Here is a 24076-nt window from a genome sequence, read left to right on the forward strand (position 1 = left end):
GGCGTAGTAATTAATTGAACTAATCATTATGGGTGACATGGTGGACAGTGGACTACTGCCTCACAGCGCCAGGGACCCAGGTTCAATTTCAGCCTTAGGTGACTGTGTGGAGTTTGCATGTTCTTCCTGTCTCTGTGTGGGTTTCCTCCGGGTACTCTAGTTTTCTCCCACACTCCAAAGATGTTTCACGGCACGGTAGCACAGTGGTTAGCACTGCTGCTTCACAGCTCCAGGGACCTGGGTTCGATTCCCGGCTTGGGTCACTGTCTGTGTGGAGTTTGCACATTCTCCTCGTGTCTGCGTGGGTTTCCTCCGGGTGCTCCGGTTTCCTCCCACAGTCCAAAGATGTGCGGGTTAGGTTGATTGGCCATGCTAAAATTGCCCTTGGAGTCCTGGGATGCGTAGGCTAGAGGGATTAGTGGGTAAATATGTAGGGATATGGGCGTAGGGCCTGGGTGGGATTTTGGTCGGTGCAGACTCGATGGGCCGAATGGCCTCCTTCTGCACTGTAGGGTTTCTATGATTTCTATGTGCGGGTTAGGTTGATTGGCCATGCTAAATTGCCCCTTAGTGTCAGGGGGATTGCAGGGTATATACATGAGGTTACAAGGATAGGGCCTGGGCAGAATTGTTGTCTGTGTGGGCTCTATGGGTCTAATGGCCTCCTTCTACATTGTAGGATTTCTATGATTCTATCTCCAAAGATGAGCATTCCCTTTTGAAGTAAAGAAAATAACCACTGACGTACCCTACAAACAAAAAAGTCATAAGTTAGATTCCTGGCTTGTGGTGAGTCAGCTGACCAAACTGGAGCTGGCAGTTGGAACACAAGAATTGGTGCCTTGTGCCCTGGCAAGGATCGCACCCATGTTAGGTATACAACAAGTGCCTTTTGACAATGTACATATATGTAGATACGAAGTGAGAATAGTTTGAAGCTCAGATGTGATGCTGATTATATCTCCAAGCTCATTCACGAAGAGTAGCCACTTGGAGAAGTTACTGGAGAACTGCAATACCGTGGTTATATATTTCAACAAGGGTAAGATTTCCAGGAGAGGAGAAACTGGGGAAGATGAGATTTCTGTCAAAATGTGAAGAAAATTTGGGAAGCTAGGAAAGAAAGACCTTGAATAATACTTTTACAGAAACTCTGCGTTAAAAGGTATAACGAACATCAGGGCAGGGAAAGAGACAAGTAATTCTTTTAATTTAGTTGTTTTAACTAAGTGTCATTTACAGCACAGGAGGAGGCCATTTGGCCCATCCAAATTCTTGTGGGCTGCCACAATGCAATCTCGTCAACCCCGCTTCCCAGTTCAGTCCCTGCAAGATTATGTCCTTCCAGTGCCCATCCAATTTTCTTTTTAAATCATTGATTGTTTTCACTTCTATCATCCTCACAGGCAACAAATTCCAGGACTTGTCAGTGAAACAATCCCATATTAACGTGAATTTGGTGAAAGTTCTTTCAATATAATTGCCATATTTAAGTTCTCTCTCAGCTCTACAAAACTTTAACTCAAATCCGTTTTGAAGATTACAATGTATTTGGTTCAAAGGTGACCATTAATAAATTGAACATTATTCAAAAAATACAGTAAAATCAAAATGTTCTGTCACAAAACAAAAGGAGATTTATTTTGATAATCATTTTACCAGCATCTTTCCCTTGCTGAAACACTCTGCAGAATGTTATAGCTGGTAGATATTTGAGAGTGGCTCATAGACTGATCTTTTACCATTATCTTAATTATCAACAGAGTGCGGGCTTTCATCTGTGAATAACCAGCACAAACCTGACTCTGGCTACTTTATGCTATTCAGGTATTTTCTCCACTTCTTTCATCTTTGTGCCCAACACCTTCCTTGACTGAGAGGCTGTGTTGGAGAAATGCTACCATGCTATCAGTGTTACTGGTCTGAGCAGCACACGCACAATGCATGTTGGCGAGCTGTCTGATCTACTCTGCCGCAGTCTGGGTAATTGCGTCTTCTGCATTCAATGTCCCTTATGGCAACACTGTTATGAGGACTTTACTGTGACGCTGTGTGTTTTGGAACTTCAAAATAGTGCAACTCAAATTCCTGGTTTGACCAACATTCACTAATCTCATTTTTCAGAAAACAACATTCACTTATCACATTTTTCAGAAAACAATTGCTGAAGATAGTCTTATCAGACATGTACTTTGAATGTTCCAGAGGATACCTGCTATCTGTAGATTAATCAACGTAATTACATCCCAAACAACATCAGTGATGCAAATAATAGTTGTTTTGTTCAGCCACTAATACTGTGCATGCTCCTTTAATCAATACTTTGCTTGGTGCTAGGCTGTGAAAGTCGGAGGGAGGCACTCATCTGCTAGTCGTCACGCTGTATTTTATCTGACTGGCACTTTCTACAATACAGTGACTATAACTTCATGCAGCATCTTCTAGAATAAACAGTTCACACAAAGGCTAGATTTTTGTTGTGACCACAAACTGAAAGCACAAATTCCGTGCACACTCAGGAAGATCAGAACTTTGCATTGGGGCTATGATACTGTCAGCATTGTCACAGCACTAATTACACACACTGTATGTTCTGGCCAAGAGTGAGCTAAGATCAATATCCTCAAATACTGCTGAACCAATAACTTAAGACTGGTATCTTGTGAGAAATTTCTGGCTTGTAGCATGAGCAGAAATATTTATCATCCTGTCACGATGTACTTGATTTATAAGCCTGCACAAGAATTTCAAATGGAAATCTACAAGTTCACAAGTATATTCTTGAAACCCTCTTTTACATTCTTTGCGAGTATATAGTAATTTCATTGCGGAAGGTGTATAAATTCCCCATGTGAGAAACAAAAGCAACAAATCGTTCACAGAAATGATCAAACACTTATCAGAATTCTTTACCATTGGTCGCGAACGGGAAAATGAAGCTTTTTCTAAACAGTTTCCTGTGCAGTTTTTTTTTGTCTCCTCCTCATAAATATTATAGATAACCCTTGATAACTTGAAGGATTCACCACTTAGTGGGTACAGGTGCATATGGAATTGCTCCCTTATTCTCCCCATAACGTTCCTTAGTTAATATTGGAGGTTGCCGTTCAGATTCTGCCATTGTTACTGTCAAATCACCTGAAAAGGCTTTGCTTACACCAGAGTTTTTTACAGTGGGACTGAATTGTAATGATAGGTTTTTGCTGATCAGGTAGGTAGGTGTGTTGACCAAGACAGCTCTTTATAATGAAATAAGCACAAGAAGTGGTACAATGACACAATTTTACTGGCAGCAGTGAAGTCCTGACATTGGGCCTAAAGTGAGTGACATGGCTACACAGGGAGGGAGTGGAAATCAGAGAAGGATATAGCGGTATGGTTGGGGCAATCTAGTTAACAGCTCACAAGACATTTCCCCATGATTCCCATTGACTTCAGTTTTGCTAGGGCTCCTTGATGCCACACTTGGAAAAATGCCTCCTTGACATCAAGGGCAGTCACTGTCAATTCACCCCTGAGCTCTTTTGTCCATGTTTGGACCAAGACTGTAGTACGGTCAGGAGCTGAGTGGCCCAGGCCTAACTCGAGTGACAGGGAGCAGTTATTGTTGTATAAGGTCAGCTACAGCAAGAATCAATACTTATGTCCCAACTCATTGTAATTCATATCAATGACTTAGCTGAGGGCTTGATTGAAATGTGTCCCAAGTTTGCTGACCATACAATAACCACAATAGGTGGAAGAGTAAGCATTGAGCAGGAGACTGCAGAAGGACTTAGACAGGGTAAGAATATGGCAGATGAAATATGTGGAGAATTGTGAAGTTTTCCATACAGACAGCCACCTGAGGCCAGAATTGAACCCAAGGTCTCTGGCGCTGTGAGGCAACAATGCTAACCACTATGCCACCATGCCACCCTGGAGTTTAAAGGAAGAGGTGATCTCATTGAAACATATAAAATGCTTGCCAGGACAAAGAGTATGTTTCTCCTGGCTGAGGAGTCTAGAGCTAGGAGTCACAGTCTCAAAATAAGAGGCCAGCTATTAAAACTGAGATGAGAAGAAACTTACTTGCTCAAAGGATTGTGAGTCTTTGGAATTCTGTATTGCAGGGAACTGTCTAGTCGGTGAGTGTATTCGATGTAAAGGTTGAATGATTTTAGATACTAAAGCAATCAAGGGATGTGGAGCTGGTGCAGGAGGGTGGAGTTGGGGGTAAGAAAATCTAAATGAATTATGGAACAGTCTCATAGGGCCATCTTTGTTCTTGTGCTCTTATTACTTTATATATACTGTACAATGAAACAAGTTAATCTCAAAATCATATTCCTGAGAATGGGAAAGCTGACCCAACCCACTAAGTGCACCAACGTTTAGTTTGACTGGGACTATATGGGTGAGATTGGAGGGGCTGGACAAATAATCTGCTCTCGGGTGTTGGTCAGTGAGTTTAATATGTTACTGAGGCTGTGTACCTTAGATTTCAACCATCATTTTGATTGAATAGCTTCTGATAGGATTTATCTTTGCTTTTGAAGCCTGCCAGATGAACTCCCCTCTTGTAGTTTAATAATGATGTGCTGCTGTGATTGGCACGGTGGCACAGTGGTTAGCACTGCCGCCTCACAGCGCCAGGGACCCGGGTTCGATTCCCAGCTTGGGTCACTGTCTGTTCGGAGTCTGCATGTTTTCCCCGTGTCTGCATGAGTTTCCTCTGGGTGCTCTGGTTTCCTTCCAGAGTCCGAAAGACGTGCTGGTTAGGTGCATTGGTCATGCTAAATTCTCGGCTGATTGACAGCTCCAGAGCAGATGAAAGAGGGGATTAGCTGAGGTTTATTTACTCCTCAAGGAAATAATGGCCCATTAGCTGCCTATAGCTGTTCTGAAAGCTCCAGGGCAGATTAAACAGTTCATTGTCGATACAATCAGTTCACGCTTCATTAAGCCTGAAATGGATATTGTGTGGAACACTGAATTAGTCATGTAATGAACTAAATATTTGGGGAGCAGTTCAGTTTCAAGCTTCAGTAACCTTTATTTTGGGTTTTTGCTGCATTAGAACTGTCAGAGGTAAATCCGCAGTTACAATTGAAAAAGATTGGTCTCATAAAACACTGAATATGAATTGCTTCCTGCATTAATGTGAGACTGGATTATTCTTCCTTCAGTTATTCTCAGAAGAAAAAGCCGGAAGCATTCTTGAATGTCAGCTGAAAAGCTGATCACTGATTCAGGAGCCTCACATGCCTGGCGTGTTTGGCTCGGTGCAATTCACGTGGGGGCATTTTTTTAGTATTTAAGTTGTTGAATCCCACCTCTGTAGCACTACCAGTGCTGGCGAGAAATGCATCGATTTCCCCGCTGGCGGCAGCACTTCAATGCCATTCGGGAGAAGCGTGACCAATATATATGTAGCATTGGAGGTGTTTCTGTGATGTTCGTTCATACTGATGGATCTGTGCCACAAAACTAATAAATCCTTGGCCATAGACGAGCTAGATTTTAAAATTCTGTCAAATTGCAGTTAGTTTCTATTTGACAATGGTTTTTAAAAAGGCTGGCTTGTTGCTTGCCTCTTCTACTTTATCCCTCCTTCACCTCTCTTCTCCCTATTTCCCACCTCTCTCCTTTCCCCTTCCAGCACCCCACCCCCATCCCGGCAATCATTTCCCTTAGGAATTGTATAGATGGGAAACTTTGGATAGACTGTGTAATTCTCTCGAATGACTGTCAGTGCTGATTTCTAATGAAAATTTGGATAAACCTGACCAGATAGTTGGTACATTATGGTGAAGGTAAAAATCTAAGGGCTGTAAATGTCTCTTCCTAATTGGCTTTGAAACGACAAACAGACTTTGGAAGCTTGAGACCATCTGGCTCGAGGCAGGCAGTCAGTAACCTGTGTCGCTGGGTTGCTCGCAAAGCCATTTTCTTTTCATTCAAACCATAAATAATGTAACTATTGTTTATATGAAACAGGGAAGGTTTATCACATTGGGCGCCTCTTTTTTGTAACTTATTTTGCTGTCTTGAAGGAAATTGTTTCAATAAATGAATCTTTTTAAAAAAAACATTCATAATTCCCATAGTTGTAAATAACTGAAGCATAAAATAGGGACTTTGCCTTCTGTTAATATAACCAGCTATTGGTTCTCATCTTGAAATTTCCACAATTATTCTTCCATGCAAGTTATACATTTGCACAGAATTCAGTCAGAAACACAAATTTGGGTTTAAAATTGTGCAATTTCCTTGTTTTAAAAAAAAGCTATATGGCAGTTAAAACTGACTTTAGTGTGAGCCTTTATTCTCTATATATTCTGTCTCAAATGGCTAAAATGTGTTAATGTGCTCATATTTAGGTCTTTGACACAATTACACACCGTAAGACAACACTTATTTTCTTTACTGTGGTTGTAGTATACAGTGGAGGCTGCAGAAAGAGTAGAACAGTATTCTTTGCTCATGAGCAGTGAGTGGCCATTCATCTGCCTATAAAGAATCCCGGTTGATTCTGACTGATTTTTACCAACATTGAATCGATTTTTTTTTGTTCCTGGCGTTGAATCAAATATTCTCAGAACCATCCAATCCATGGAATGTAAAATGGTTTTGCTTTCCTATCCAGCTTCTAATGAAAATGTATCGTGCATGGATTAAAAAGAGTTTATTCCCAAGTGTGGAATGCCTTTTGTTGCTTTGCGGTACCTGCAAATGTTCAGTGACTCACAGAATATTATCGCAGGCCCATATCAACAGCACAATATTCTATTTTTAAAATACTGTAGTTATTTTGTGTAGTCAGAATAAATCCAATAATTTTATGTGTGAGTGATGCCTTTTTCTTCCTGATGTATGTTTGAAATAGGCAGGACAAAACGTTAACACACGCTGTTCTTAACAATTAAAGGTTTGGACTGTATGCCATCATTCTACAGTATTCTGAAAGCAGTCAGCTCTCCTTAATTGATTCTATTTTTTCAGTATTCCCTGGGGTGTGTACCGTTTACAGCTGAGACAGTCGATAGGAGAGGCGCTCCCAGAGTTTTCCCAGCTTCAACTCTAGATTTTTTAAAAATTCATTCATGGGACATGAATGAATTGCTGGCTGGCCAGCATTTATTGCCCATCCCTAGTTGCCCTTGAAATTGAGTGGCTTGCTAGGCCATTTCAGAGGGAAGTTGAGAGTCAACCATGTGTGAGAGTAACCCATATTAACTGTTCTTTATGACTGTGCTTTTTGGAGGGAAATAATGTCCAGAGCTCCTATATCACCTACAATGGTAAAGAACTGTTAAATGCAGGGCAACATCCTGCCCATCAAGAAGCATCGAGATGAATACGTGTTCAGCAATGTAAATAATTGATAGTGGTGGCTGCTGGTTGGCCAGAGGGAGGCAGAATACTTTGCCTATCTACACCAGGTTGACAATGTCGTCAGTCACAACTTTTCAGTTTCCAGATAAGGATTAATCTCGGGTGTGGTAGCAAGAGAATTGTGGTTTAAGGTATGATGCTGCCTGGCAACTGCATTAACAACAAGTTGCATTTGGACAGTGTCTTAAGCATAGTGAAACATGTCAAGATGCTTCACAGACTTATCAGACAGAATCTGACACCAAGCTACCCAAGGAGCTAGTAGGACAGGTGATCAAAACCTTCTTGTGAAAGGCAAATCTTAGGGAGCGTCGCAAAGTAGGGGAGAGAGAAGTAGAGAGGTGGAAAGATTTAGAGAGGGAATTCCAGAGCTTGGGATCTAGATACCTGAGGGTGTATTTTACAGTGGTGGAGAGATGGAAATCGGGATGCACAAAAGGCATGAATTTGAGGAATGCAGAATTTTCAAAAACTGGAATAAATTGTAGAGATAGGGACAGACGAAGCCAGAGATTTGATCACAAGGAGCGAGAATTTTGAATTTGGCTCCCAATTTGCCAAGTGCCTCAATGTAGGTCAGCGACCAGAGGAGTGATGACAGAAGAGGACTTGGTGTAAGTTAGGATACAGGCAGCAGTGGAGCATGGAAGAGCTCAGGTTATGAAGGGTGAAAGATAGACTGACAGCCAATAGATCATTGGAATAGTTGAGACCGGATGCAACACGCATGGATGACAATTTCAGCAGCAGATAGGCTGTGAAAGAGGCAACAGATGGCAATTATGTATGGGAGTGGAAGTAGATGGTCTTGGTAATGGAGTGGATTTGTGTTTTGGAACTCAACTGGGATCCAGTGGGACTCCAGGGTTGTGAACAGCCTGTTCGGCCTCAGTCAATGACCAGAAAGAAGGAAGAAATCAATGGGTGTGGAGCAGATGTTGTACCAGAAGCTGAAAATTATGGCTTTGATCTTCCTAATATTTAATTGGGGGACATTTCTGTTTATTCAACACCGGAATTTAGACGAGTAGTGTGGACAAACACAGGCATTGGAGGGGATGAGAGAAAGGTGGTGTTGAGGGAGAGCTGGGCATTGTCAGCGTACATGTAGAATCTAATATCTGTTTTCATATGATGTTGCTTCAGGCCATCATGTAGATGAGAAATAGGATGCTTCAGTTTTGACCACCTGTCCTACTAGCTCCTTGGTAGCTTGGTGTCAGATTCTGTCTGATAATGCTCTTGTGAAGCATAGATCCTTGGGAGAGTCCAGTTCTGGTTTGTCAAACATTATCTTCCAAAATCTCTGTTGCCTGCTTTTAATTATTTTCTCTTCCTCCTAGTTATGTAGTTGTTCCATCTTCAATTTAGCATTCCAATTAAATATAAAGAGTGGAATCTATTCATAACTTTCTTTTGACGAGCCCATTCGGAAGCCCAAACTGGCACAATGGGCAGAATTTTCCCAAAATCTGGCAGAGTTTCGGCTTCAGATTGAGAGCTGAGTTTTCACTCCAGATTTTCTGGCACTCAGTGCATAGAGAATCTGGGGGTGTGGGTTGTGCTGTCACTTTGGCGGGGCAGGCCTGATGGAGCTGGCCAGAGTTCAGGGCACTAATTTAATCTGAATTTAAAATAAACTTTCCCCCACCCACCATGGACATGCCCATAAGCATTGAGGCACTGCAACCCTCCCCACCCCAAACACCCAAGCATCAGGGCATTCGCCTCTACTCCCCGCCCCCCCGACACAAGGGGAACATCCCCAATGGGGCTTCCCAGAGAGCCCGCGCTGACACTGGATGGCAATCCCAGGGTTCCAGGGCACTGCTCAGCCATGTCCCTCACTACCCGGGGCATATACTCAACTGTGCACCCCCAGCGTGGTCATCATGACTGGTTTTCATTTTTGAAAACCACTGGTGAACCGCGTTGGCGTGACATCATGCTGGCTCGGTGGGACAATACAGAGAGGGTGGAAGTAGTGGTGTTAAACCTGCGAATGACATTTAAATATAATACATTTTAATTTATATATTATAATTGGGTATGTTATAGTACTCGAGGGTAGGGGAGAAATAAAACTAGAGGGCATAGGTTTGAGGTGAGAGGGGAGAGATAGAAAATGATCCAGAGGGGAATTTTTTTTCACACAGAGGGTGGTGAGTGTCAGGAACAAGCTGCTAGAGGCAGGTACAATCTTGTCTTTTTAAAAAGCGTTTAGACAATTACGTGGGTAAGATGGGTATAGAGGGATATGGGCCAAACATGGGCAATTGGGACTAGCTTAGGGGTTAAAAAAGGGCAGCATGGACATGTTGGGCCGAAGGGCCTGTTTCCATGCTGTAAACCTCTCCGACTCTATGACATGCTAATCAGTCTCATACCCTTCCTGGGCATGAACCTGCTGGCATTATCGGAGGGGGGCTGGGAAGATAGCGTTTGGAAAAATGTGAGGTTATGCACTTTGGAAGGAGGAATGGAGGCATAGACTATTTTTAAATGGGGAAATGCTTAGGAAATCAGAAATACAAAGGGACTTGGGAGTCATTGTTCAAGATTCTCTTAAGGTTAACATCCAGGTTCAATCAGCAGTTAGGAAGGCAAATGCAATGTTAGCATTCATATTGAGGGGGCTAGAATACAAGAGCAGGGATGTACTTCTGAGGCTGTATAAGGCAATGGTCAGACCTCATTTGGAGTATTGTGAGTAGTTTTGGGCCCCATACCTAAGGAAGGATGTGCAGGCCTTGGAAAGGGTCCAGAGGAGGTTCACAAGAATGATCCTTGGAATGAAGAGCTTGTCGTATGAGGAATGGTTGCGGACTCTGGGTCTGTACTCGTTGGAGTTTAGAAGGATGAGGGGGAATCTTATTGAAATTTACAGGATACTGCGAGGCCTGGATAGAGTGGACGTGGAGAGGATGTTTCTACTAGTAGGAAAAACTAGAACCAGAGGGCACAACCTCAGGCTAAAGGGACGATCCTTTAAAACAGAGATGAGGAGGAATTTCTTCAGCCAGAGTGGTGAATCTGTGGAACTCTTTGCCGCAGAAGGCTGTGGAGGCCAGGTCATTGAGTGTCTTTAAGACCGAGATAGATAGGTTCTTGATTAATAAGATGATCATGGGGATGAGAAAAATATCAGTTATGACTGAATGGTGGAGCAGATTCGATGGGCTGAGTGGCCTAATTCTGCTCATATATCTTGTAGAAATTTGACCAGCGCAGATCCTGTTTTCGGCCTCACAATATTTAACGGCCATTACGGGATTTGTGCCCACAGCTAGCACGACAGCTAAGTCACAGCCAATGACTCCGACACCTGTGGTACCTGAAAACTAATTGCACTCGATACTTCAAAGGAATATTACTATTTGGCTTTTGAGCCCAGTGACATCCAACAGAATTTGTCATTAATTGGGTATTTATGATATTTTGTAAAAACCAAAAATACTTTAGGAAAACTTTGAAAGAGTTTAAGACAAGTGGAACAACACCGAGGTTTTTAATTACAGGCTTTAATTGATTTATTTGTGCTTGGATTTAGCAAACATTGGGTTGCCTTGCATGTTGTGTGTCCCAAAATTAGTTTTCAATATTTTATTTAAAGACAGATTGGTATTTTTGTGAGAAATTTAAGAAATACCAATATTGTAATGTGCTAGTGGCTTTGGAAAAAATATATAAAATCCAAGCTTCTTAAGTGCAAGTAAGTAAAGATGGGCCAAATGGCCTCTTCTTCTATGATTCCACGAAAGTTGTGGTGCACCACCACAAGAGGAGTTTTCCCTCTCTTTTCCCATCTATTCATCCTATCCCCTTCCCTTCCTTGAAAGTGTTGATTCTTTGCTGGGATATAATTGTGTGGGTGCCGAGCATCCTTTGGTACATTGTAAAAATATTCAAGATTATGGGTCCGATTTTACCATTTTGAATCTAAGTGCTGGCCGGACTTGAAACTGGGAGTGTTTCAGATCTGACTTTTAGATCTGATTGTTCTCAGGCGCCCCCCATACACACTCTGCCTGAAAAAATATCAGCGATTCTGAATCGCGCTGCGGAAGCCTGTGGGTGGCGCTTAACATGCCCAAAAACCTGCAGCTCCGATCGGAGCCTTCAACTGTACATGCGCAGTAAAAAAAAATAGAAATACACTCCCCTGCCACATTGCTCCCGGGCCAGATAATGCCTTCCCACTGGCCCCCACAGACATTGCGCCCACCCCCACAACATAACTGACCCCCTTATCCCTCCGACCCTCCGCTACTCAGACCGATCACATGCAGAGTGGCAGCGGACCTCCCTTTCCCCCCCACTGATCGCACGCAGAGTGGCAGCGGAACCCCCCCTGCACCCGCCCCCCTCCTCCAGAGAACGGTCTGACCTGCCTCCCTCCCCCCCCCCACCCGAAAGCCATCTGACCCGCCTCCCCTCACCACCACCCATCTGAGTCAGAGAGCCGCCAGAAGCTCTGAACTTACCTCCTCAGAAGCTGGAGCACCCGAATCAGACCTTTGTGGGCCATGTCTGATTCGCGCCGAATCTGGACGGCCGAACGCAATGGTAAAGGGGGAAGTGCCGGTAAGTTTAGACATGCAGCCCATTAAGTCAATTTAAATACATGCAAATGCATTTAAATTGACGTCATGCCCATTTCGGGCACGGTCCAAACAGCAGCCATTTTCGGCGATTGGTAAAGGGGAAATGGGCGCAGAGACGGGCGCGGATCGTGCTACTCGCCTCACGCCCGACTTTATTACGTTTTCGTGCCAGAAAATGGGCGCAACTTGATGGGAAAATCAGGCCCTATGTGTGCATTTTGACAGTAGGGATGGCATGTTCCACTGTGGTTAGCACTGCTGCCTCACAGAGCCAGGGACCCAGGGTTCAATTCCCGGCTTGGGTCACTGTCTGTGTGGAGTTTGCACATTCTCCCCATGTCTGCATGGGTTTCCTCCAGGTGCTCTGGTTTCCTCCCACAGTCCAAAAGATCTGCTGGTTAGGTGCATTGGCCATGCTAAATTCTCCCTCAGTGTATCCAAACAGGTGCCAGAGTGTGGCGACTAGGGGATTTTCACAGTAACTTCATTGCAGAGTTAATGTAAGCCTACTTGTGACACTTTTAACTTTTTAAACTTTTAAATTTGGCAGGCTTTGTTACGCATAGAAAAATCAGAGCCAAACCAGATCATGCCCTCACTCAACATTCCCATATACTCACCAACAGCAAGGATCAGTGAAGAGAGATCAGAAGCAACCAATTGATTACATTCTTCAAGAAAAGTAATCTTTTAATTCAAAATATAAATCCACCTGAAGGCCTGTTATTGTTGTTAAGCGTGTTTGCAGATAAAAAAAATCAAAGGTTAAGATTGAACCTGATTTATACAGAAGATTGTGAGATGGATGCCTGGATTATGGTGGTCTAGTCCATCTCGCTTAAGGCAGCAATATTAGACGTCTGAGGTTTTCCAGGAATGGATGCCTGAAGAGGTTAGGATCAAGCTCATCTGTGAAGTCATGTAGAATGATATTCCAATGCTCATTTTTTTTGAGGGAGTCACTCTAAGGCTGCTTGTCCGGTGGAACTGAATCGGAGCAGCTTCAACACTTTCAAATAGTGTGAGGAAGGATATCAGAAGGAAGAAGTGGCTTGTATCTGGCGGCTTATTGGGATCCTAGTTGAAATGGTAGGGCTTTGGTTAGATCCAGTTGCTGATGGGTTGGATCTAACCAAGCACAATTAACTTTATATTAGCACAAAATTGACAATTTCACTTGGAGGCTGTGAGTGATAACACGTGTGGACTACATGTTTAGCAATAGGTCAGAAGTGGGGATGTTCACAAAACATGTTCAGTACTATTCACGACTCCTCAGATACTGAAGCAGTCTGCATACAGTAAGACCGTGGCAACATATGGGCTTGGCCTGATATGTGGCAAGTGCCATACTAATGCCTGGCAATGCCAATCACTAACAAGAGAGAATCTAACATCTTCCTTTGATATTTAACAGCATTATCATCACTGAATTCCCACCATCAACAACCTGGGGGTTGATTACTTTTGGCCAAAAACTGAACTGGGCTAGCCATTTAAATGTGGCTACAAGAGCAAGCCAGAGGCTGGGAATCCTGCAGGGAGTAACTCACCTCCTGACTCCCCAAAGCCTGTCCACCATATTCAAGGCTCAAGTCACTTGGAGGCTATGAGTGATAACATGTGTGGACTACCTGCCTGGGTGAGTGCAGCTCCAACATCATTCAAGAAGCTCGACATCAACCAAGACAAAGTATCCACCACCTTGAGCATTAACTCACTCCACCACTAGCGCACATTTACAGCAGTGTGTACCATATAGTAGATGCACAATCCATCAAGTCTTCTCCAACAGCACCTTTCAAACCACCTCTACCAGCTAGAAGGACAAGGACATCAAACATCATCACTGTAAGTTCGCCCCCCCCCAAGCCACACACTATCCTGAATTGGAATTATATTGCCATTCTTCATGTTGCTGGCAACTCCCTCCCTAACAGCACTGTGGATGTATTTACACCAGACAGACTCCATCACCTTGTCAAGGGTAATTAGCGATGGACAAAAAATATTACCTTTGTCACTTATGCCCACACCCCATTAATAATTATTTAAAAATCATTTAACAACTCTAAAGCTGCTTAAAACTCAGGATTTGTTTTCACATTGGAATGATCACACTGGAAGCTTTTAATATTAGATATGTAGGCTTTTAAAATTTAATTAAATTTGGGCTTAATAGAAAATAAGAACAACTTTATCCTATTCTAGGAACCTGGTTAGGCAATATACTGTCTCTGGATTGTAAGCTGCCTCTTTAGGAGCTGCATCACTAACCTGCAGTTCTATGACCCCTTCCAGTGTCAGTAGGATTGATGATCAACGCAGTATTTATGAATACTTCTGTTTGGGAAATCAACTCACTTTCTTTCTCTTGTTGTTAAAGCATAAGACGGATGAAAGATCCCTACAGTCATCTAGCCTAAAGTAAATCCGTGAGTATATTTTAAAATGTTTAAAATGAATTTGTCCTTTCTTGAATTAATTACTGCCTGTAATGGACTAGTTATTATCAGTGGTGCTCCATGTTATTTCCTTGGTAGGCTTCCAGGAAGACATTAAACCTGTCCTTTTATTTTATTTTTCTGGACTCTGTACAAAGCTGTATAAATGAACAGAATGTGAAGTAGGCCTGCTCCATTTCAGAATCCTAGCGATGATCTGTCAGTCTTTCATTAGCTAAGAGGTGGAGTGGCACCAAAATAATTGCTCACTGCTTGTCAAAGCTATTTCTTTATCTTAATAACCTGTAGATCCACATTACTATTCTGCACTGATCTGAAACGTCGGCACAGACTACCAGTGCTGCAGCTTCAAATATTGATTCTGCTGCCTGTGGGTTCTCTCCAATAGTACTATTGACTGGAATTCACTTCTTTCTGCGTTCATTCAAATTCAGGGTTGACATTCATTCACTGCAAATATAGGCTAGTGGAAGATTAATGACACCATTAGTACTCTTAACTTAGCCCCACTTTCTTTGCTCTCACACCAGTCACCAGCTGATGTGGCACAGCACTGCCGCCTCACAGTGCCAGGGACCTGGGTTTGATTCCTGGTTTGGGTCATTGTCTGTGCCGAGTCTGCACGTTCTCCCTGTGTCTGCGTGGGTTTCCTCCGGGTGCTCCGGTTTCCCCCTACAGTCCAAAAGATGTGCTGGTTAGGTGCATTGGCCATACTAAATTCTCCCTCATTGTACTCCCTCAGCCTACTTGTGACACTTATTTATTAAACTAAACCTACTTGGCCAACATAGGACGTGGAAGCTATTTTGCCAGAGACCGGTCACAAGTTGCATTCAAGTTTCTGTACTGCTCGTTTCTTTTCCACATCCCAATTACAGCGCGAAGGGTTGGTATTGCAGATTGCCATTTTGCTCCATTTAATAAATTAAAGTAAGAAAACTGTCAAAAACAATTGCCAAAGAGAAAGTCAATAAAATCCAGGTAAGAAAGTTGATCGTGAAGCAAACTAAATCAGTGGAAAGTATTTGACCTTAATAAATGGCAACTTGGAAATGCCATTAATGAAAATTTAGCTATTTAAGGAAATTTGGGCTGAAACAATTTACATTCTTTGGAAGGAACTGCAATTGTTACCCCTTTGTGTAAGGATAAGGTGAACAACTACGCACCAGTCACCTTAACCTCAGTGATGGGGAAATGTTTAGATTCAAGAACAGTTTCTCCCCTGCTGCCATCAGACTTTTGAATGGACCGACCTTATATTAAGTTGATCTTTCTCAACACCCTAACACTACATTCTGCACCTTCTCCTTTCCTTCACTATGAATGGTATGCTTTATCTGGATAGCGTGCAAGAAACAACTGTATACTAATACATGTGACAATAAATCAAATCAAAAAAATGATAATCCAGCACAACATTAACAATCACTCAGTGAAATATGGATTAATTAAGGAAAGCCAGCAGTTTTTATAAAGGCAAATTTTGTTCAACTAACTTTGCTGCAGCTTTTTGATGAGGCAACAAAGATTGATGAGAGTAATGCAGATGACGTGGTGTAAATGGACCTCCAACATAACCAGCTTGTCAGCAAAGGCCATGGAGTGAAAGGAACAGTGGCAACATAGATACAAAGTTAGCTGAGTGAGAGGGAACAGAGTGTACAGTTAATGTTTTTTTTATCAGACTGGAGAATGGTTTACAGTGGAGTTCCCTGTGGGTTAGTATTAGTCTTACTTTCCTTGATCCAGATTAATAACCTAAACTTGGGTATGCAGGGTACAGCTTCAAAATTAGCAAATGATACCAAACTTGGAAATATTGTGAACTATGATGAGCAGAGTGATAAGCTGCAAGAGGACAAACAAACTGGTAGAATGGGAGGACACTTGACAGATGAAATTTAATGTGGAGAAGTGTGAAGTGTTACGTTTCATTTGGAAGAATGCAGAGAGGCAATATAAAATAACAGGTTTAATTCTAAAGGTGGTGCAGATACAGAAGGACCTGGTGGTCATTGAAGGTGATAGGATAGGTTGAGAAAGTGGTTCATTCGGCATATTGGCTCCTGGGCTTTATAAATAAAGGCATAGAGTGCAAAAACAAGGAATTTCTGGTGAACCTTTTTAAAACCCTGGTTCAGCCTCAACTCGGGTATTGTGTCCAATTCTGGGCACCAGACATCAGGAATGTTGTGAAGACAGTAAAGAAAGTGCAGAAAAGATTTACAAGGATGGTTCCAGAGATGAGGGATTTTAGTTATCTGGATAGATTGGGGGAGCTGTGGTTATTCTCTTCAATGAAGATAAAGAGGAGATTTGATAGAGGTGTTCAAAATCAGGAGGGCTCGGAACAGAGTAGCTGGAGAGAAACTGTTTCTATTGGCAGAAGGGTTGAGAACCAGAGATCACTGATGTAACGTGAATGGCAAAAGAACTGAAGGTAACATGAGGAAACATTTTTACACAGCAAGTGGTTAGGATCTGGAACGCACTGCCTGAGAGTGTGGTGATGGCAGATTCAATTGTGGCTCTCAGAAGAGAATTAGATAAGCAACTTAAGAGAAAAGATTTGCAGGGCTACGGGATAAAGACGGGGTGAATGGGACTGACTGTGTTGCACGTTCAGAGAGCCGGTATGGTTATGATGACCAAATGAGGTGTTGCATTTTGGAAAGTCAAACCAGGATAAGACTTACACAGTGAATGGTAGGGCCTTGGGGAGTGTTGAGGAACAGAAGGACCTAGGAGTATAAGCACATAGTTCGTTATAAGCAGCGTCAGGTAGACAGAGTGGTGAAGAAGACGTTTAGCACACTGGCCTTCCTCAGTCAGGGCACTGAATACAGGAGTTGGACCATTTTGTTACAATTGTATAAAACCATAGAAACCCGACAGTGCAGAAGGAGGCCATTCAACCCATCGAGAGTGCACCGACCAAATCCCACCCAGGCCCTATCCCCATAACTCTATGCATTCACCCTAGCTAGTTCCCCTGACACTAAGAGGAAATTTTGCATGGTCAATCAACCTAACCTGCACATCTTTAGACTGTGGGAGGAAACCGGAGCACCCAGAGGAAACCCACGCAGACACAGGGAGAACGTGCAAACTCCACACAGACAGTCACCCAAGCCAGGAATTGAACCCGGGTCCCTGGAGCTATGAGGCAGCAGTGCTAGCCACTGTGCCACCATGCCGCTCGGCTGGTGAGGTCGCACTTGAAGTATTGTGTACAGTTTTGGTCACCCTGTTGTGGGAAAGACATTGATAAACTGGAAAGAGTGGAGAGAAGATTTTCAAGGATGTTTCCAGGACTATAACGGGCTTGCGTTTTAGGGAGCAGTTGGCCAAGCTAGGGCTTTATTCCTTGGAACGTAGGAGAATGAGGGGTGACCTTATTGAGGTGTATAAGATGATAGGGGCATAGATAGGATAAACATACATCGTCTTTTTCCCAGTGTAAGGGAATTGAAAGCTAGAGAGCATAGGTTTAAGGTGAAAAGGGAAAGATTTACTGAGGGGCAACTTCTTCATTCTGGTGCGTATATGGTATGAGCTGTCAGAGAAAGTGGCTGAGGCAGGTTCAATAGCAACATCTAAAAAGCATTTGGATAAATACATGGATGGGAAAGGATTAGGGGGAAATGGACCAAATGTGGGTAGTTGGGACTAGCTGGGAGGGCACTATGGTCAGCATGGACGAGTTTGGCCGAAGGGCCTGTTTCCACGCTCTATTGCTCAATGCCTCTGAGGCCGGAATTTTACTGTCCTACCCGCCACAGGAATTGGAGCGGCCGAGGGGCGGACATGGAAAGGTCTATTGACCTCGCGTGGGATTTTATGGTTTCGGGACGAGCGAGGCTGTAAAATCCCGTCCTATGAATCCAGCTTCTGCTGCAACCATTCTGAGATTCTATGTTAAAGGATACTTTTACTGGTGCAGGGGGTGAGTCTCATAGAGCCGAAATCATTGGCTTTCTTTATTGTAAGCATACTTTGGAAGAGAAACTTCAACACACAATCTTCCCTCGCATTGCATTCGGTCAAGAAAAGAGAAGTATGATCACTTTCTTATCAATCTTTGATGACTTATCTGTCCACCTTGTCTTCAGACATGCTCGCTCATCTTTTTCTTTCTTTCTCCTATGTTTCTGTCTTTTGGATAAGAGGTGGTGGGTAGTTTGGCATAGTCCAATAGGGATGGAACCACCTTTGACTGCAAGCTGTAATGGAAAGAGTACAAGAGTGGACTTTAACAGTTTCTTTCTCATCACTCCCTATCTCTCAAGCTTCAACAGCAACAGTTTGCAGTTTTCTTCGGCCTTTAACGCAATAAAACATCCTAATGGCAAGATCCACAGAAATAAGCATTGCTGTAAAATAACAATCTCTACTGCCCATGGCTGGGATCCTCCGGTCCCACCACAGTGAATTGAGTTTTGGCTGAGCGTCAAATTCTCTGTTCTCGCTGGGACAACATCGAAGAATTCTGGCCATGTTCACTAAACCTGATAGTGAAATAGGTTTCAATAACAAGTTAAAGATAATGAACAGAAAACTGTCCTTCACCATTGGATTTATCCTATGCCTCTGCAAGAATTGAAGGAAAGGGGAAAGGTTGGTGAAATTGGTCTACATGCCAGCAGGCTTGTAGCAAATCAGCAGCTGAATTTTTACAGTGCTGTTTACTTTCCATTGACCTGGAAAATGTTGCCAAAATGTTTAATTTCAAACCAAGTAAAAGTGACAGTGAGACGAGAAAATGAAGCTTCAAAACAAGTTTGACCTATTGTTCTGTGAACTTCAATGGAAAGAAGATTGGGCATGGTGCAGAATCAACTGCAGATTCACTGAGTCCATTTCATCTGATGTAGTTCAACTTAAACTTCTTTTAAAGTCGCCACCTACTCCTGAACGTGTTTGTGACTCTCTGTCCAGCATTGTAATATTCTCCCTAATCAATACTGCTACCCTTCTTCCCTGCCTTCCTTCCCTATTTTAGCTGAACATCTTGTATCTCGGAATATTTAGTACTCAGTCCTGTCTTTTGTTGAGTCAGATCTCCATTAATTGACTTTACAATCTGCTTATGAGTACATGTTTGACTGCAGGATGTACATACTCAAAACAATGAGAACATGGCCTATAAATTAAGCCAGATGTGCACAATCCACCATAGCAATAGAATAATGCAATATACTTTATGTAATATAAGCTCCTATCCTTACAAAACAGTGTATCCTTACAAAATTCTCATACATTCTAATAAACAACTAATATGTTTCTGGTCCATAATTAAGAGTACCCACTAATTTAAACCAAAATTGTCTTCCTCCCTTCATCAACATTATCTGCTGTCTTTTTCATTTCCTCTCCTTGCCAGGTAAGAGACCACCAGATGTTAAGTGCCCTTTGGTACCTCAGGCAAATAACCATTCTCCAGAGTTAGTAGGCGGGTCACCTGGACTAGAAACTGCAATCGAACCTGATCCTGCCTCAGTTGATCTCCACACAAGCAGACTTACAGTCAGTATATGACTGATGTTCTTTCCCTTTTCTGTTTGTCCACTCGTAACCTCGTCTCAGCAAAATCTCCCCCTCTTCCCCCTCCACCCCCAATTACTAGGGTGAGGCGAGATTTAACATCCTGATCATGCCATGGTTGAAATTAAAAGAAAAAAAATCACAACAGGTGATCTGCCCAGTTATTTTGCTTTCATCAATTAATTTATGATTTTGTTGCAAAGTGAACAAATGGACACCTTGGTCTGATCCTACACTCACATCCTTATTTAGCTGGCAGCTGGGTACATTAGGTACTCCCAAAGTTGAACTCCTGTTTTTCCCTCAGCTGCCATGGGAAATGCTGCAGTCATCATGTGGTCCACCACAGATCAGACACCAAGCAGATTCTGAAAATGAATATACACCCTCCTATTTTGTGACGCCAAGGTTGCTGCTCCTTCATGCCCTGTTACCATTCAACTGCAAAGCCTTTTATATAAGAAAGGAATGATATCAATAGATTGCCAAAATTTACAATGGAAGAGTACTCTGTCTGGTGATCAGGTCATTTTAAAATTCATTGTTTGAACTTGAACAGTTTTCGACACTGTGGCTTTCATTTCCTTGGAGATTTAATGACAGGAAAGTAACTTAACCCGTTCTCTACTCTGAAGAACTGGTTGTTGACCTGTTGTATGTATTGTTCAATGGAGATGTAAGCTGTGAAAGATACGTGTAAGAACTGAAATCCAAGCCAGCAAAAGGGAAAACCTTCAAATTTTGATCAAAGATCATAGACCTGAAACATTAACACAGTTTTCCCCTCCACAGATACTGCCTGACGTGCTGAGTATTTGCAGCATTTTCTGTTCTTATTTCAGATTTCGAGCAATGGCTTTCTTTTACTTTTAAGTTCCTTATTTTTTAACTGAATCTGTTCAAACAATAGAGAAAACAAAAAATAATAATTTCAAAATAGTTAACAGGTTTGTTCAATGATTCATTATGCAATTCAGCCAGGCCACAGAATTGTTCGGAACCAAATACTATGAATAACATTTATTTCATGCAATTCAATTTTTATACTAAAATCAACATGCAGGATGAACCAAGTTTATTAATAAAGTTTATTTATTACTGTCACAAGTAGACTTGCACTAATACCGCAATGAAGTTACTGTGAAAATCCCTTAGTTTCACACTCCGGAGCCTGTTTAGGTACACTGAGGGAGAATTTAGCATGGCCAATACACCTAACCAGCTTGTCTTTCAGACTGTGGGAGGAAACCGGAGCACCCGGAGGAAACCCACGCAGACGCGGGAAGAACATGCAGACTCCGCACAGACAGTGACCCAAACTGGGAATCGAACCCGGGTCCCTGGCGCTGTAAGGCAGGGTGCCACCCGATAACTGAATATAAACCCTGTTTATTCTCACTGTGATCTTCTTGACAGGATACATTTCTGGATCCCATGATTTAGGGTTAAGTTACATTGCTGCTGCTCTTCTTCAGGGTATGGACTATAGAGACTATATTCAAATCACAGAAGGTTACTGTTTACACTCTTTTGCACTTATTGCTATGACTACAAGGATATTTGTTATATGTATGCAAATATGGAACATAGACCAGTCTGTAAATCAAGATATAGGCAGAAAAAACTGAGAAGGGCGCAGTCAAATTATGCAAATAAATTTGCTGCCAAACCTGGATAGGGATTGATAAAATCTGAATGGGTGCAGGCTGCTCGAGTTTTTGATTTCTTGTTGGTTCAGTACCCATTGTCTATTTTCTCTTTCATTCATTAATTCATTTGATTATGTTCTTTCTGGATGAGTCTCAATTGCAGGCATGTTGCATATATTTCTGTATTCAAAAACTATTGGAGTACAACTAACCAAGAAATAGTTTCTGATTGGCTTCCTATCTCTTCCAAATTTTTTAGAAATGTCATTATTTGTAATTGGGCAACATTGACAAGGTTGATTTGCCTATCCCAAGTTGATCTAAGTTTATGTTCTTGGACCGCTGAATGGCTTGCCATTTAATGCCCCCCACCCCACAGCAGCAGGTTGGGAGGCTTGTGGTGTTGTATAACGGGCTGGGTAAAGTTCAGAGTGGAATGTCCATCGCCTTCATGACTCACCCCAATGAAGAACAAAGAAAATTACAGCACAGGAATAGGCCCTTCGGCCCTCCAAGCTTGCACGGACTATGCTACCCAACTGAACTAAAATCTCCTACTCCTCCAGGGACCATATCCCTCCGTTCCCATCCTATTCATGTATGCATCAAGACGCCCCTTAAAAGTCACTATCCTATCTGATTCCACTACCTCCCCGGCAGCGAGTTCCAGGCACCTCTGTGTAAAAAAAAAACTTGCCTCGTATATCTCCTTTAAACCTTGCTCCTCGCACCTTAAACCTAGTAATTGACTCTTCCACCCTGGGAAAAAGCTTCTGACTATCCACTCTGTCCATGCCACTCATAAGCTTCTAGACTTCTATCAGGTCACCCCTTAACCTCTGTCGTTCCAGTGAGAACAAGCCAAGTTTCTCCAACCTCTCCTCATAGCTAATGCCCCCCCCATACCAGGCAACATCCTGGTAAATCTTTCCTGTACCCGCTCCAAAGCCTCCACATCCTTCTGGTAGTGTGGCGACCAGAATTGAACACGATATTCCAAGTGCGGCCTAACTAAGGTTCTATAAAGCTGCAACATGACTTGCCAATTTTTAAACTCAATGCCCTGGCTGATGAAGGCAAGCATGTCATGTACTTTCTTGACTACCTTCTCCACCTGCATTGCCACTTTCAGTGACCTGTGTACCTGTACACCCAGATCCCTCTGCCTATCAATACTCTTAAGGGTTCTGCCATTTACTGTATATTTCCTATCTTTATTAGACCTTCCAAAATGCATTACCTCACATTTGTCCAGATTAAACTCCATCTGCCATCTCTCCGCACAAGCCTCCAACCTATCTATATCCTGCTGTATCCTCTGACAGTCCTCATCACTATCCGCAAGTCCACCAACCTTTGTGTCGTCCGCTAACTTACGAATCAAACCAGTTACAGCACTGATCCCTGAGGAATGCCACTAGTCACAGCCCTCCATTCAGAAACGCACCCTTCCACTGCTACCCTCCGTCTCCTATGACCGAGCCATTTCTGTATCCACCTTGCCAGCTCACCTCTGATCCCATGCGACTTCACCTTCTGCACCAGTCTGCCATGAGGGATCTTGTGAAAGGCCTTACTGAGGTCTATGACAAGATCTATTGCCCTACCCTCATCAATCATCTTTGTTACTTCCTCGAAAAACACGATCAAGTTAGTGAGGCACAACCTCCCCTTCACAAAAACATTAGCCTCTCGCTAATACATCCAAGTGAGTAAATATTGTCTCGAGGAATCCTCTCCAATAATTTCCCGACCACTGATGTAAGGCTCACCGGCCTGTAATTACCTGGATTGTTCTTGCTACCCTTCTTAAACAAAGGAACAACATTAGTTATTCTCCAATCCTCTGGGACCTCCCTTGTGGCCAGTGAGGATACAAAGATTTCTCTCAAGGGTCCAACAATTTCCTCCCTTGCCTCTCTCAGCATTCTGGGGTATATCCCATCAGGCCCTCAGGACTTGTCTACCTGAATGTTTCTCAAGAACCCCAATACCACCTCCTTTTTGATCTCAACATGACAAACTATCTACATACCCTTTCCCAGATTCATCATCCACCAAGTCCTTCTGTTTGGTGAATACTGACGCAAAGTACTCATTTAATATCTCTCCCATTTCCTCTGGCTCCACGCATAGATTCCCTCCCCTGTCCTTGAATGGGCCAACCCTCTCCCTGGCTACCCTCTTGCTCTTTATACAAGTATAAAAAGCCTCAAGTCCAGAGCAGAAAGAGTCAAAATAGTCTTCTAATCAGAGGTGAATTAAAACTCTTAATTGGCTACTTAAGGGCCTCCGCCAACTGCCATTCATATTCAATCAGCAGTGAAAGGTGGAGGCCATGTCATGTGGACATGCAACCAGGAAGCCTTCAGCCAGCTGGGATGGTGGGGTCCCACCTTTTCAGGCATTCTGTACCCAATAGAGGAACCGGCTA

The 24076-nt window shown here is 42.8% G+C and overlaps 1 protein-coding gene across 9 annotated transcripts in view; it reads left to right on the forward strand.

Annotated features, from left to right (window-relative positions):
• LOC144498872 (uncharacterized) overlaps positions 1–24076 on the forward strand; it is a 60793-nt gene that overhangs the window by 19222 nt on the left and 17495 nt on the right. For 3 of the 9 annotated variants that reach the window (XM_078220678.1, XM_078220677.1, XM_078220676.1), the window contains one exon: positions 14368–14416. The exons of 3 other annotated variants lie outside the window; for them this stretch is intronic. The gene's annotated coding sequence lies outside the window, so the exon portion shown is untranslated. Of the gene's footprint in view, positions 1–1406; positions 1451–1763; positions 1828–14367; positions 14417–24076 lie in introns of all 9 variants that reach the window. 3 more of the 9 variants (XM_078220680.1, XM_078220682.1, XM_078220679.1) reach the window with 3 other exon arrangements.

Source organism: Mustelus asterias, chromosome 9 (assembly GCF_964213995.1).
Source record: "Mustelus asterias chromosome 9, sMusAst1.hap1.1, whole genome shotgun sequence".
Classification (NCBI taxonomy): domain Eukaryota; kingdom Metazoa; phylum Chordata; class Chondrichthyes; order Carcharhiniformes; family Triakidae; genus Mustelus; species Mustelus asterias.